This window comes from Callorhinus ursinus, unplaced genomic scaffold (assembly GCF_003265705.2).
Source record: "Callorhinus ursinus isolate GAN/ISIS: 27379988/994484 unplaced genomic scaffold, GSC_fseal_2.0 scaffold10, whole genome shotgun sequence".
NCBI classification, from domain to species: Eukaryota; Metazoa; Chordata; class Mammalia; order Carnivora; family Otariidae; genus Callorhinus; species Callorhinus ursinus.
This window is the reverse complement of record NW_027397072.1, coordinates 68487879-68504029: the sequence shown is the minus strand read 5'-3', so window position 1 is coordinate 68504029 and position 16151 is coordinate 68487879.

The window sequence follows — 16151 nt, the reverse complement described above, 5'->3', positions numbered from 1 at the left end:
CTCAAGCAATTAAACTCATGTGAGATTCTTTATACTTTAAGAGTAATTAAAATAATTCTATTATAAAGGGCAAATAGTTCAGTTTTCCCATTTCCCCTTTTTTAGTGTTTCCTTGGAAACATAGTAAATTTGGGTCCTCATGATAATCTTTGAAATCGAGGTAAATCCTGATGGTGATAAAGTTTACTCTCCAGTTTTTACAATGTAAAGATCTCTCAAAGTTCTATGCCAGATAACCTCTAGATATGTTAAAATGTAATCCAGAACTAGCTCAGCAGTTCATCATGAGGTACATGGGAGATAGTAAGGGATGGTCAGGAGGTGCAGCCCCTGGTCTGTCAAGGAGATAGTGAATTCTTTTTTTTTTTTCTTTCTTCTTCATTGCTGTATAAAATGTGTGACATTTTGTCTGAACTTCATAGTCACTGCTGTGCTTTTTTACATGTATGTATGCCAGTTAATGCTTAGTAATAATATGTTGTGTTCTTGCTTCTATATTTGTAGGGAGGAATATTTTTGTTACTTCTCTAAAATTGTTCAACCTGTGGTCTGAGTCTGAGTGGGTCCTCAGACCCTACTGAATATAAGTGTGAATCGAGCATTAAGAAATTATGGTATAATGAGCCAAAACTAAAACAGTGAAAGAGTTCCTGAAGCTGCATCAATCACCATGGTTGCTAGGGAGCTACTGGGACCAGACCCATTCAGTGCTACACAATTGAAGCTGGAAAGTAATCTGGATTTCATAGAAATCATTCACTTATTTTGCAGATAAGAGAATTAGTACAGAGAGAGCTCAAATGACTTGAGGACATATCCTCTGTAAAGTAAAATAACTAAAATTAGAACCCAGGGTCAAAGTCTGTGTAGAACGCTGTAGACGTTTTTTACTTTGATCCAATCCTATTTTGCTATATCTTTTCTCATCTCCTTGATAATAATTAATAAGTTAAAACTTGGGCTTTTCCCAGCATGATGCTCAATAAAGATGGAACATGAGGTGAAAATAAGTGTTGTTCATGAGGTTTAGTGAGCAATCACCACCAGATATCAAAAGAACATTTTCACGGTGCCAGTTCATATTGCGCTACCACTCTTTCAAAAATATCATTCTCAGGTTCTTTCTGTGCTCTTTCTCAATGGGTAAATTATTCTTTTTAATTTAGCTTCCTTCATGATAGCTTTTAAAGATGCTATCACTGGGTGAATACAAATCCACAGTTGTTTGGTTTTCTTCTGGGATTTCTGTCCTGGTATTCCAATGTCTCTGGCTTGACTTTTCCCTGCTTCTTCTAACTACCTCATCTCAACAACAGTTTTGGTTAAAGTCAAGGAAAAAAAGCTTCTTCATTAAAATTTCTTGAAAGGCTGAGACATAGAGTTGACCACCCTCATAGTCCAATCTTCTGACACTCTAATCTATTGCCAGGTAATGTTCAAAGCATTATTACCAAGTGGTTTAAACTGAAAATCCCATTGTACATTTTTTTAACACAAAGGATGTTATTTATAGAATAGTTTCATAAATATTGTCAAGTGTCCCTTTATGAAAAGATACAAAGTAGGATATGCTGTATTTATTCAAAAATATGGATATGGGATCCCTTAGCTCAAAGAAACTGTCTGACATTCTTTGATAGTTAATATGTATCCTTCTTAGAACATTAACTTTATTGGGATTCACCATAAAATGCTTGTATAGATGAAAATTATTTTTTAAAGAAAAAGAAATATATTTTCAATGTATCTGGAAACCAAAAAAAAAAAAAAATTGAACAGTTATGTAAATATATTTCTCCCAGGACACAACGTTCATTTCTTTGAAAGTATTGAAAGAAAATGAGCACTCTGCAAACTAAAATTTCTTTACTGCATAATAAACCAGCTGGCCCTACATTAGAGCCATTTTAAGTATATTTATTTACATTGGTGTAAGCCTCTCCCTTCATGGGGTAAAAAATGACCTAAAGGAATGGCGTCCATATGCAAATGTTACTGACTTCTTAACTGACTTTTGGAATAAGAATCCATTTCATATAACCTCGATCTTCATGGCTCATTCAGGAAAGTAGGCAAACATCTGTTCAAGGAAGTCATTAAGAAATGGAATTCTCTTGTTATTTACATATCTGAAATTTAGTACCAGACACTGATTTAGAAATACTTTTTACTTATCCTGTAGCATTAGATTACTTTAGGACTAGGCCATATTTCTACCATGACTTCATCCAAACAAGAATTCATGAGCATTTTTAAACCAATGCAACGTCAAAAACTTCCCTAACTTATAAATGAAGTTAATAAAGTCCTAGAATGTCTCTGAACTCATGCTTGACTTTTCCTACCTCCATAATCTCAGGTCACATGTTGTTATTCATCTATTTATCTCTTCTGCCAAGAGAACATTGTCAGTACCCTATTGCCAAAAGCTGGCCCTCAGAACAGGAGTGAGCATTTTTATTATTATTTTAATGATTTTTAAAAAGCTTCAGATTTTATTCATATTTTTTGTGTACTAACCAAATGTTCATATTTAAATGACATTTTTCAAAGCAAGATTTCAACTCTTTACTCATTCTGTTTTCGTTTGATTGTTTTTGTTGTAAAAAGAATTCACTGTCCTAAAGAGTTCTGCACATGCTCTTGGAAACCAAAAAAAGAATTTACCATGCTGTACATTTAAATTATTTTTTAATCTACTTGGGATTAAATTGGTGTCAGTTCTGTATACATGGACAGACTATATAAGAAAGAAATGTTTTGAATACTCAGGCAATTGATCCATATGAAAAAGGATCATGTTCATCTTTTCCCTTCTGCAGCAGACTCTCCTCCAACACACACATTGTACTGCTGTAATAACTCCCTTCATTTTCATTTTAGACAGAGTGTGGGTTTGTTTGTAAGAATGAAACTGCTTATGACAGGGTTGATCTGAATTATTCACTTTTTAATCAGATTGATCATGTCATTTAAAAATTTTAAAAAATTACCTTTGATGATGGATCATCATTTTTCCAAGAATACCAGAAGATCCATATATCTAATATTTCCTCATTAGACAACTTATTTTCTCACTGTTTAAAAACTAAGCTGTATATTGTTCTCAAATATTTTTCTATCATTTATTTAATAAATATTTACTGTATACCCAATGTGAGTCAAGCGCAATGCCAGAGCACTAGACATAAAATATTGAGTGGGATAAATACAGTCCCTGATGTCCAGAAACTTATTGACTGCAGGAGGCAGACATTAATCACATGATCATGCAAATTAACATATTTTAAAAACTGTGATTAATTGTGCTGAATAAACTTATTGGGGTATTGAGAGTGAATAATGGGAAAACCCAAATTTATCAAATCAAGGAAAACTTTCCTGAGAAGGCAATATTTGAGCTGGAATTTAAAATGTAAGTAGTATTTAATGAAAGTAGTAATGGGAAAATGTAAGTAGTAAAATGGAAAACCTTTGCAGAAGAAAATGGCATATGTAAATGTATCCAAGTAAGAAAAACTCAAAAAAGGTCAATTTGATTAAGGCACTTTGAGGAGAAGAATGGAATAGTTTCTGGCTGGGGAGGTAGGAGGTGGCTGATTAGAAGAGCTTTGCAAGCATAAATAATAGATTTTGGTCTGTATCCTAAAAGAGAATTATTGAAACAATTTGTGCAGGTGAAGAACATAACCCTTCTTGCATCTTAGATCACTCTGGTTGGATCGGTTGGGGTTTGGAGGTATCTGTCATTAATGCAGGTAAGTCACTTAGGAGAAATAGATTGTGGTAGCTTGGACTAAGATTGAGGTAGCAGAAGAGAAAGAAACACATATTTTAGAGACATTTCTAAGGTCATCCGCTGGAGAGGCAGTAGATATTGGTAACAGATTTCAAAGACAATTTAGCATCTTGGTTTATACAGTGGGAGAATTTCAGTGGCTCAGACTGAGATAGAAAATACAAGAAGCAGAACCTGTTTGAAATGGAGCATACAAAGTGTTCTTGACAGATTAACTTCACATGTATTTAAAACATCCCAGTAGAGATCTTGCTCAGACAGTTAGATAGTGGCTTAGAGAAAAGATCTTGGCTAAAAGTTAATTCAAGATTGGTTATTATATAGATTGTAATATACTCTGTAACTATGATTTTACTAAGAAGAGAGAAAATAACAAGAAGTAAAGAGAACCTATAATAAAACTTTGAGAAACCCTTGAATAAGGGAGAACAGAGGAGACAGAGCAGGAAAAGAGGAGAAAGTGCATCAGGAGAGGCAAGGTAGAGTATATGTCAAGGACAAAATTGCCAGAATTGTTAAGGACTCCTGAGAATCAGCTGAAATGAACATTTAAAAATATTGCCTGTACTGAGTAAAGTGGTTGTCATTGGTCTACTTACCAGGAGTCCCTTTGGTGGTATAGTGGAGATGGAAGCCAGGCTATTTGGAATGAAGGATTAAGTGGGAAATGAGAAAATTGACACCCTGGATTAAGGCATACATTTAAAGAATCTGACCTTGCAAATAATAAGAAACTTAAGGGGTGGAGAAAATGAGATCCAGGATCAGGAGGAGGTGTTATCGTTGTTGCCACTATAGTTATTGCTATTTTGGGGAAAGATTTTGTTGTTTTTAAGAGAAGAGAGATTTTTATCATACTTAAATGCTGATTAAAAAGACAGATTTCAAGAGGGAGCTGTTGATCCTGGAAAGATAATTTTACTTTATAGAATTGAATCTCAACTCTGGCTGCCTGAAATCACTAAATGTGGGGCACTTGCAAAAATTTCCAATACCTTGGCTCCACCCTGAGACATTCATATTAAATCAGTCAAAGGTGGTAAAAGAAGCTCTGCATTTTTTAAAGCTCCCCAGCCAATTCTAATTATAACCTTGATAATAAAAAACATAGCTGTGGAGTAGCACTGTCAAAAATTATTTTTCATTACATATAATGATAGAAACGTTCTTTGTCTGTGTTGTCCAATACAATGGCTACTAACTTTTTATGACTATTGAGCACTTGCTTCTGTGGCTTTTGCAAATGAGGAGCTGAATTTTAAATTTAATTTAAATTTAAACAATTAATATTTAAATTAAAATAGCCATTTATGTGACCTAGTTCTTTAGTGCCAATTTCCTACAGCGGAGAGGGGAGCAATTGTCCACAGCAAATGGAGTAATTGACCTCGGGTACAAAAGATGATTGTAGGACCAGAATGTAGACTATGTACAACAGTTGGTTGCATCTTGATATTCATCCTTTAAAAAAAAAAGAAAAGAAAAGAAAAAAAAGAGGCTGATGTTTTCCCCTTAGTCAGGAAGCACACACACACAGTTTGCATAAAAAGCAAACAATGAGAACCAAAGGAATGAGAACCCTGTCAGGAGATGCCTATGTTCTAAGTATAGTGGCCCCCATGAATGTATCAATTCTTAACAGAAATTTGTTATTTGGAAGAACAGAAGATGGTTGAATATCTAAGGGCCCATAGCTTGGTATGTAGGGGAGGAAAGATTTTCTCTCTATCCTCCTAAGTTCAATTGCTGGGCCTATCAAAAAAAAGTACTAACAAATACATTAACAGGAGACAAGACATACAAATTTATTAATCTTTGATGTTACATGCATGGGAGTATCACAGGGAAAAAAAAAGTGAATACTCCAAAACACAGTGAGGTTTGAGAGCTTATGTACTATGTTTATAGGGGCAGGGGTGGGAGATGTAAGCAACTTAGTGAAGAGTAATTTTTTTTTTGAAATATAAATTGTTCCTTAATAAAATAGATTGGAGATATGATAGTTCAAATGTTTGTCTGGGTGTGGTGTTGACTTCCATTCTCCTCTTCTGTGATAAGAATCAGTTTTGCCTGCTTAATGAAACTCCTAGGGAGGGATTTATGACAATTGAGTTCCTTTTGAAGGTTCTGTCTTTAGGCAAAGAAGGGGAGTTCAGAGAAAGCCTCTCACTGCATGTGCTGTCCTTCATGTGCCTTCAGCTCAAAATAATCAACACACCAAGTGGCACATTTTGGGGTAGCATGTTTTGAACTCCTTCAGTCTCCAAATGAACTTAACTGCCATCTAAGGTGTAATGTTTATGAAGCAAAAATGGAAACCTGAAAAATATCTCAATAAAAATTCTCTCTAATATTATTTTTTTCTCCCTCAAATAAACATGAAATTCCTGTCTTACTTTCTCAATGTTCATCCTTTTATATGCTAGGGTGATTTTTAAAACTTCTTTTACTTCAGTGTTTAACTTACAGATAAATTTCCTGACCTGGAGTTATAGATGGAGTAGCAGCTAATTGCCTGTGTGGTTTGGTTCCATTGGTATGGGAAAGGACATAATGCGTTTACTGAATGGTACAGCACAGTAGTTAAGGCTTTGCAATCTAGATTTGGTGTTAACAAGTTCAAATCCATCTCACCAACTATATGATAATGGGAAAATTATCTAATATTTCTTGGGCAGCATCCTTTTATATAAAGTTGGAAAAAATAGTAACAATTTCACAGATTGTTTTGAGAAATACTTGTAACATGTAACTTGATATATATTAGATACCTTTAACTACAGCTAGTGTGTAGCTATACACACACACACACACACACAGAAAGAAACAGAGAGAGACAGAGAGAGAGAGGTAGAAATGGTCTGGATTTGACACAGGAAAGACTTGAAAAATTCAAGGGAAGTGGAAAGTGTTTTCTAAAGGAAAGTAAACAATGAAAAAACGAAGAGCGAATAAGTATATACGATGTTTGAATGGTGGGGATATCGGTGTGGCTATAATGGAAAAGCAATATTAAAAGTCACACAGAGAAGCTTAGACTTAACATGCAATGAATAAGGAATGAAATAAGAAACTTATGTTTTTAAGAAAAAATGGTTTAATAGAAGCATTCTTTAGGGAGATCTAAGGCAAACAAATGCAATATTGATTTGGAGAAGAAAGAGAGTCAGAAGGTAAGATGCAAAGATTCATAATGGGCACCTAAGATAAGGCAGGGCCAGAGGTATGGGGAAGTAGGGATAATAAAAAGGATGGTATTAAGGAGGAATTGGCAATCTCTGACAGTTACCCCGACTTAGGTCCCAGATACTCATTCTGAAGTCATAGACCTGTTGGGCACATGAAGGAATGGGGTCTAAGGAGAAGTAGGCAGAGACTCACAATCCCCAGGACCAGTGAGTGCCAAAAAAATGTTTCATTCACAGAAATTTTGCCAAGGGACATTACACTCAATATCTACTTTTTCAGTGGTACTTCCCCCTGGTTGAGGAATATTATCTTGGTTTCTAATGACAAGACTAAGTCTGAGAACCAACAAAAATGTATTAAAGAAGTGGCTTAAGCTAAAAAAGTAGCTTCTTCATTAATATTCAGGATTTAATCAGCCACAGAACAGTGAGAATGGAACTTAAGTTTTCTACTTTCAAAGAAGCAAATACTTCAAATTCTAGGGAAATTGAAATATAAATTTAACTTATTAAATCACCTAGTGAGAATGTTATTGTAATATCATGAAATAGGTTACAACTCAAATTTAAGATAAAACATATAGCATTGATTTATTTGCAGCAAAATATTATTTCTTTCATTTGAGAAGAAAAGATTCTAGGAATATTCTGAATACCAAGTAGAGTAGTTCTGCTACAGAAATGCATTAATGAATGAAAAGTTAATTATTGTATTTAAAAAAAATACAGTTACAGCATCCATACTCTTTGAAGCTTTAGGCACTTCACCACATTTAGAATTAAGAGTTAATTAGAAATCTAAAATTAAAATTGCTGCGTTCATGGAGGTTTCATTATTTTTCAAAGGAGAATTCTTAGATCTTTTATCAATACCATTGCTTTTGAATAGCATGATCAGCATAAATTACTTTTAGTCTTTGAGATATTTTCAAACTAACGAATGGCCATAATTTGTTTGGAGGGTTTTGTTTGTGTGTGTCTGTGTATCTTAGAGTTTGAACCATTTGAGGACAAAACATGAAGAAAAATTACATTTAGAAATAAATATAAAGAAAGGGAAGGATGGGAGAGAGGCGGGAAGAAAGAATAAAAAAAAATCAAGTTATTTGGATAATATTAAATCACTGAGAGAAGGACAAAGTCAGGCAAACAACTCACCAGAGAGGAAAACTCCAAGATGTGAGACAGAGTGAAAAGCAGGGTGAAAAAGGCAGGGCATTTTACTGGAAACAGGGTTTGCGCGAAAGTACAAATTTTAAACAGTAAGCTTCTCAAGCATCTTCTACCACTTGTCTCTTAAAACACCAACTGCCAAATTTTCTCAGAAGAAACTGGGCCAAGAGAAAAAAAATCCATAGAGATTAAAACTTGGGGGTGAGCCAAAAAAGAGCTGAGTCCTGTCGAATCACTCTACAATAAAGTCTGAAATCCAAAAGCCAAACCCTTCATATAGAACGCCTCCTCATCATCTCATGCTTCACCCTTAAGTGGGAGTTGACATCCCCAGATCACCATGGTTCAAAGGAACAAGCACCAGCAACAATAACACCCAAAGACCCAAGAATACAATTAAGTCAAGAAGAAGGTTGGCATAAAAAGGTTACTAGGGTGGCAAATAAGGCAAATCAGTGTGCCTTACACCGGTGGAGAGGTAGGGCCCACATATGTTAGTTCACAAAATAATACAATTGATATGTTTGTCCTTGTTGAGAGTACATACACAATTCTGTCATAGAGTTTCGAGAAGAAGAACTTGGATAGAAAATAATAAGCAAATAACTAATTAAGGAAAAATGAGGTAACTTTCTAACTCTGGAAGAGGAAAAAGTTTGTCAAAAAAAAAATGAATAGGAAATGCAATCATAGTTTATTTTACTATATGGCCCTGCTCGGAACCACATGTACAAAATTACAATAGACTAAAGATAATTAATTCAACCACATTAGGTTATGGAACTATATATTAGCTCCTAAGGGGTGAGGGAAGGGTTTGAAAATGTGGCAGTGTTGGGGTAGTGAGAGCTAAATCTATTTTTTTCCCACACCAATAAATAGTATCTTAAATCTTCCAAATTAATTTAGATCATCTAAATTTTTTTAGATATTTACCATGTTTTATTATTATGTTATGTTAATCACCATACATCACCTCATTAGTTTTTGATGTAGTGTTTCATGATTCATTGTTTGTGCATAACACCCAGTGCTCCATGCAGAACGTGCCCTCTTTAATACCCATCACCAGGCTAACCCATCCCCCCACACCCCTCCCCTCTAGAACCCTCAGTTTGTTTTTTTTCTTTTTTAAAGATTTTATTTATTTATTCATGAAAGGCAGAGAGAGAGAGAGGCAGAGCAGGCTCCCAAGGAGCAGGGAGCCCAAATGCGGGACTCGATCCCAGGACCCTGGGACCATGACCTGAGCCAAAGGCAGACGCTCAACCATCTGACCCACCTAGGCACCCCCTCAGTTTGTTTTTCAGAGTCCATCGTCTCTCATGGTTCGTCTCCCCCTCCGATTTCCTCCCCTTCATTCTTCCCCTCCTGCTATTTTCTTCTTTTTTTTAAACATGTAATGTATTATTTGTTTCAGAGGTACAGGTCTGTGATTCAACAGTCTAGCACAATTCACAGTGCTCACCATAGCACATACCCTCCCCAATGTCTATCACCCAGCCACCCCAACCCTCCCACGCCCCCACCACTCCAGCAACCCTCAGTTTGTTTCCTGAGATTAAGAATCCCTCATATCAGTAAGGTCATATGATACATGTCTTTCTCTGACTGACTTATTTCGCTCAGCATAACACCCTCCGGTTCCATCCACGTCGTTGCAAATGGCAAGATCTCATTCCGTTTGATGGCTGTGTACTATTCCATTATAAATCCGCCCTCCCTCCCCTGTCGTCCCTCTTCCCCAGAGATCATCTAAATTTAAAAAAATAAAAAGATAGGAATGCCTGGCTGGCCCAGTTAGCAGAACATGCGACTTTTGATCTCAGGGTTGTGAGTTCGAGCCCCACACTGGGCATAGAGATTACTTTAAAAATAAGATCTATCTGAACAAATAACTTGGAAGAATGGAAGTAAATTCAAGAAGAAACACCTTGAAGAGTGGGAAGTTGTCTTCTCAGGGAATTGACAATCTGGAGGGTTCAGAGGCAGATGGAGGAGAGGTGGCTGCTAGTCTGCATTACAAGCCTTAGAGTATCATTTGACTCTTTAAATATGTATATTTATTTCTTTGATTTTTAAAAACTAAGGAGTATGGACTTCCAGTTTCTGGTTTAGCATGTAAGGAGCTTGAAAGCCATCATTCTGTCCTAACAAGAACTAAAAATCCTAACAATCTGAAAAATCAAAGACTCTTTTTAGATCTGTCAGAGAAGTGAGATCACAAGGCCAAACACTGTCCCCAAACTGGGGAGACAGGTAGGCAATGCATATAGAGAATCACAACTAACTGGACAGAAACCCATGCCCTGAAACCGCTTCAGGAACTAGTATGAGTGTAGGAAAACCTAAACAGTTAACTGAAAAGTTGCTGGAGGCTCAATGTGGACAAGTCAGAGAGTGAAAAACTCCAGAGTTGGAACCAGTCTTAAGGGGAGGGGAAGCCTACTTTTTTTTTTTTTTTTTTTAACCTCCAGGAGCTCTACCAGTTTGTCACAGTGAAGATCAAAGAAAATTCCCCTTGTGCTTTCAGCAGGGGGAAGGGAAAACTAACCATTTTGAAACATGCCAGGACATTCTGTTCTTAACCATGCCTACCTACCCATAGGAGAATCTAGTTCACCAGAGTCTGACCCATCAGAGTTTTATCAAAGCCTGACCAACATGAGAGAAGGGACATCCCGACTCCAGCCCACTCTACCCATCTTGTCCCACCTAAGGATGGGGAGAGCAGGGGGGAAGCCTGAGAAGCACGTGTCAAGTTCATAATCCAGAGAACAGACTCTGTAAAAGACTGAGACCTGGTTACAGGACAAATAGAACGCTTCCCTTCCCTGCACACCCGCACACCCTGCACACATTTAAAAGTCTATTTACAGGAGTTCCTTTTATCTAGTACATCATCTCTGGTTTTCAACAAAAAGTGACAAGGCATTTTAAAAGGCAAAAAGTAATGAGCAGATTATTTTAATCAAAATAGCTGAACACAATATTTTTAAGGCAGTTTTACAGTTCACAACACCTATGCAATCCAGTGTTGAGAGAATAAAATGAAACAACACATCTGATCAATTTGGTATCTGTTGGATCATAAAAAGGGATAGCAGCCGTTTAATCAGAAATATAAAAGGAAATTAATTAAAATAGCAAATTCCCTAATCATTTTGACTTGTTCATATTTGACCCAATATTGGTTAATGTCTTTAGTTAATATTTTATAATAGTTATATAAAATGGGGAAATAAAACAGAGCAATATCATCTTCTTTAAAATCTTTAACCAGAGATATTTAAAAATACTTTCCTCCCACATTCCCACAAGGAATAAACACCCAGCATATCAGGAGCAACTTTGCCTTTCATTAAAAAAAAATAAGATTTAAAAAAATTTTTATTAGAGAAGCTCTTTGCCAGAACCCTATTTCATTATTGGAACTGAAATCAAAACATAGCAATAGCAATACTTTGGCATGTGATCTACCAATAAGAATTAATCAATATTTTCTCCCCAGACCTTTTCAGAGTCACAAGATTATAAGTCATTCAGGCCTTATTCCAACTTCAAATATGTGAGCATAAAAACAATATGAATTATTCACAGCTCCAGAACTCAGGTTCTTCTTAACTTTTCCCTTTTCTTTCTTTCGGACATTGTGTCTTGCAAATGTGGGATTCATTACATAAAAGATTGTCTTATCAAGCTACCTCATGTTCTTTTAGGAATGTAATGAGTGTCTTGTTTTTCTCTTTTCTGAAACAAGTGGGAACCCTGAACACCATCTTCAAAGGACATGTTGCTCCTTATAAGTATAACGTCCAGTCAGATGTTTATTTTACAGTGACTAGTAAGAACCCATCATATATCACCAGTTAAATCTAAGTTTCAGCTACACTTTATAGTGGGAATGGAATATCTGCATTCATGTGAGCCCCTAGCAGAGTTCCTGGATCTTAATCAATATTGAATGGCCTAATTTCCCATAAATTTAAGACAGAGTGATTTGTTTTAGATTAAGAAATGTACATATATGTGCTTATTCATAGGAAAAAATACCCCTTGAAAAATAGCTTTCTTATTAAAACTTACAACAGAAATAGCTAACATTTATTAAGCTTACTATCGGGGAGGGATTGTAAGTACTTTGTATACATTATTTCAGTTTCTCACAGGTATGCTGTTTTTTTTATGTCAATGTCAGCAGTATTGTTGCCATTCTAAAAATGAAGAAAATGTAACTTGCTTAGTACTAACCCCTTAGTAAGAGTCTGAATTAGAATTCAAAAACAGTTACCATAACTCCAGAACCCAAGCTTTTAATCTTTATACTGAAAGACCGGTTTGATGCAGGTTATTTGGAAGATATAGGTAACTAGGAAAGATAATTTCAGCCTTAAACCTGCCACCTAAATATTACAATTATAACATGCTGGTGGGTTTTTCTTACTTTTTTTATGCTTGTGTGTGTTTCTCAAAATTAAACCTCACTAATAGAGCTTTAACATAGCTTCTCTCCATTTCAAAATATATAGTGAATATTCCCATGTCATCAAATGGTCTTTGAAAACATATTTTAATGGCTGCAAGAGCAAAACCTTTTTTACTTATATGATCCAAAGAATTGTCAAATTCTTTATGTCATTCAGCATGTGTAGATTTGACCAAAAGGACCACATTTTTTGTCACTTTAGGCATTTTTGATTCCCTCCTTAGTAATCAAAATACATCCATGGAGCTACACATTTTATTTGAATTCCATATTAAGCAGGTCTGGAACAGGCTGAAAACACTTAGCTTTGTTCTGTAACAGGCAGCTGAAATCCACAAGGTCTTAGCCTAAAGGGATGACCTTTGCTCTTTCAAAACAAGCAGCCAGAGACTGGCTAGAGAACTTCACTAGGCGTTATCTAAGTGGACAGTGGGATTTTCTTTCAAATATAGTTAGATATTCAAAATTCTTCCGGCTTTAAAAGTATAAAGTAATCCATTTGATGAACTTTGTCCATATACTCACTGGGAAAGGTGAACACTGGAGACCACTGTGGTTATAGGACCAGAGAAGAGAGCGTTTGTTTCATTTAAGACCAAGGAGTCTTGGTTGGCCTGCTTCTATACAGAGTAATGGAGAATAGAGTCTTGCTCCAAATCTAACAGTTCTTTTTGCTGCTTGTTCATTTCCTTGCTCAGTATTTCCTCCCTGGGGCTATGTAGATCTCTATGGGAATGGTGCAAAGAATACAATCAAAATCCAGCATTTATTTTGCTTTTCTGTTTTTCTTCTGTGCAGAAAAAGACTGTGCCTTATATGGAGTTAAATAAAAATAATCCATTAACAGAGTACTGGAGGAAAGAAAGCTAAATTACACTCTCTGTATGTAGAATATTATGGCAGTTGGTTAGGAATATTCGTGGGGCATTCCAAAAATGCACATGATACAAGCTGGAGGTGGGAAGCTTTAAGAACCAAACTGTGAGACAGGGAAAAGGCAATCAGCTGGATGTTCAAAAGCACACAACTGGGCAGCCTAATTTAATATATAGATTTAGTCAAAACCCGCATCAAATTTTTTGTACTGTGAAGTATAGGTAAACTTAAGTAAAAGCAATACATCTCCACATGTGGCATAGTTTTAGATATAATAAGATAATTTTGTAGGAACGGAAAGATGCTTGCCTTATGTTCTTAAAAAGTATTATGGACTTCAGTGGATTGGTACTCGGTTCCTCTGATCCCTCTGAAGTGGCTGTGTTTCATTAAACTCTTTTTTGGGACAACAATTCACTTTCCTTTCCTTCACCAAATATATGTTCTAAATAGAAATGGCCTCTTAAAGGAACCCACCTCCCTGGCTGTCACCACTGGACTGGATGAAGAATAGAGACTTGACCATGGCCAAGCAAGTCAGAACCCTTGCCTTGGCTACAGTGATTAGAACAACTGGTGGGCACCTACAACACTACTGGCAAGTTGGTGTTCTTCCTCAGGATTTTCTAATTTGACCTGGAAGTAAAGGATCATTTCCTCTCTGGTGATAAAACTTTAAGAACTGAGGTGTGTTTATAGCCTTACTTCCAAGTACCGAGATGCCAACTGAAAATAATGAGGTTAACATGTAGAAAAAGTAGAGAATTTTTGAAAATCTAATTAGTATATTGTACTATATACAATGTGTACTATATTGTCCATAAATTTTGTGAAATAAAACCGTGTCATGTAATAAGAACAAATATAAGAGGTGCTTAGCCTAGTTGTGTTTGACAATATGGTATTGTCTTTTTTTGGTTGGGAAGAATTAAAGGGAAAAGTAAAATCCTATTTTTCCAATTTTGCTTTCCATTTAGCTACTTGTTTTAAAATTTACACTAGAGAATTACATTTTTTGCCCTACACAAGAGTTTGGGTTTTCATGTTTCTGCTTGGTAAAATTCTGGAAAACACGTATTTTATAGTAGAGTATACATACCATAAAATGCCTTAGGTATTTTTTTTTTTTTTTAGATATTTGAAGGGCTGAGAAACAAAGGAATAATTATTTAAAAGAAAGTCATTGAAAGAAAAGAAAACTCACAAAGGATTTAAAGCTAAGGTGATTCAAAATTACCTAATTCTCATCTATGAGAAAAGCTGGTGTTATTGATTTGTAGACAATTAGGATTCCTGTAATTTAAATTTCAACTGACATTTGTTTAGCAATGATTTGTTTAAACATTTGCTTAGCAATTTTCAGACAGTGTGCTAGGTGTTTAAGGTATTACATTTAATAAAGGTCATTTTAGTAATAAGCTATTGACACATGATAAAGTATATACTTTTAATAATTTCTGATTTGGTATTTTGATTAGCAGACACTGAAACAACTTGCTGTGAACTAAAACTGCTCTGAGAAACAATCTGTTAAAAAGTTTTTGTTTAAAATTAACTAAAAACCAAATAGTAGTATATAGTATAAATACTTTGCTTCACTAATTTTCAGGTGCTTCTAAAATAAACAAAGTTAAATAGTGATGCAAATATCCAATCTCATCTACCAGTTGCACATTAGGAAATTATCATACCCCCTTAATCTTGGTTCCAGCTTAATCTCTTTCTCTCTGCCATTCTTGCTTTGTCTAACAAAATTCTTGGTAGTGGACCAGAGGGAGGTGGATCTCTTCTTATATTTTGTAACCATTTAATTATATGTTACTTTCTCTTGCCAAGGCTCAGTTTGTTCCTTATTCTATGCTATATTTTGTTCCCTAATACATTTCTTTTCTTATGCTGATTTGGAATTAGATTCTTCTATTTAACTCATGTCTTTAAGGATTGGATTTAGGCAGTCTTCCCAAACTTCCACTGACTCTCAACCCGATTACAAAGGCCATAGAGCAAACTATCCAGTGATCTTTTTGGTTTTTTTCTGGCTTTCCTCATTATTGATGCTTACATACTGCCAAATTACCAGACACTGGTCAAACCAGCCTTGTAGATAATGTCAGTAATTCCACAAAAGCTCAGTTTTCGTTGTGCATCATTAAAGACTAGATACGTACTGTGGATATTACAAGTGGCTATTTTAATTTAAATTATTAATTTCATTTTAAGCAACATTTTAAAATGCAGTTCCCCAGTCATACAAACCACATTCCAATTGTTCAGTAGTCACATATGCCTGGTGTCTGTTTTGTGTCAGCCAAGACTAGGCTTTCTCTATCATCACAGAAAGTTTTATTGAACAGTTCTAGATGAGAACATAATAAATGTAATAAGGTACCAGTCAACATGCAAGGCCTTTCTTTTTAGACAATTAGCCATTCCCTAATAACATATCACCCTCTAGCTCAATATGGCATTCAATTTAATGACCTACTATAAATAAATATTGTGTGGCAATATTTTAATGTATACCCCTTAAGCATGTAAGCAAGCACATGGGCCATAAAATATTGCAAAGAGGGTAAGAAGCATGATTTCCCCAAAAGCTTCTGTTAAACTATTCATGGTAAAAATAACC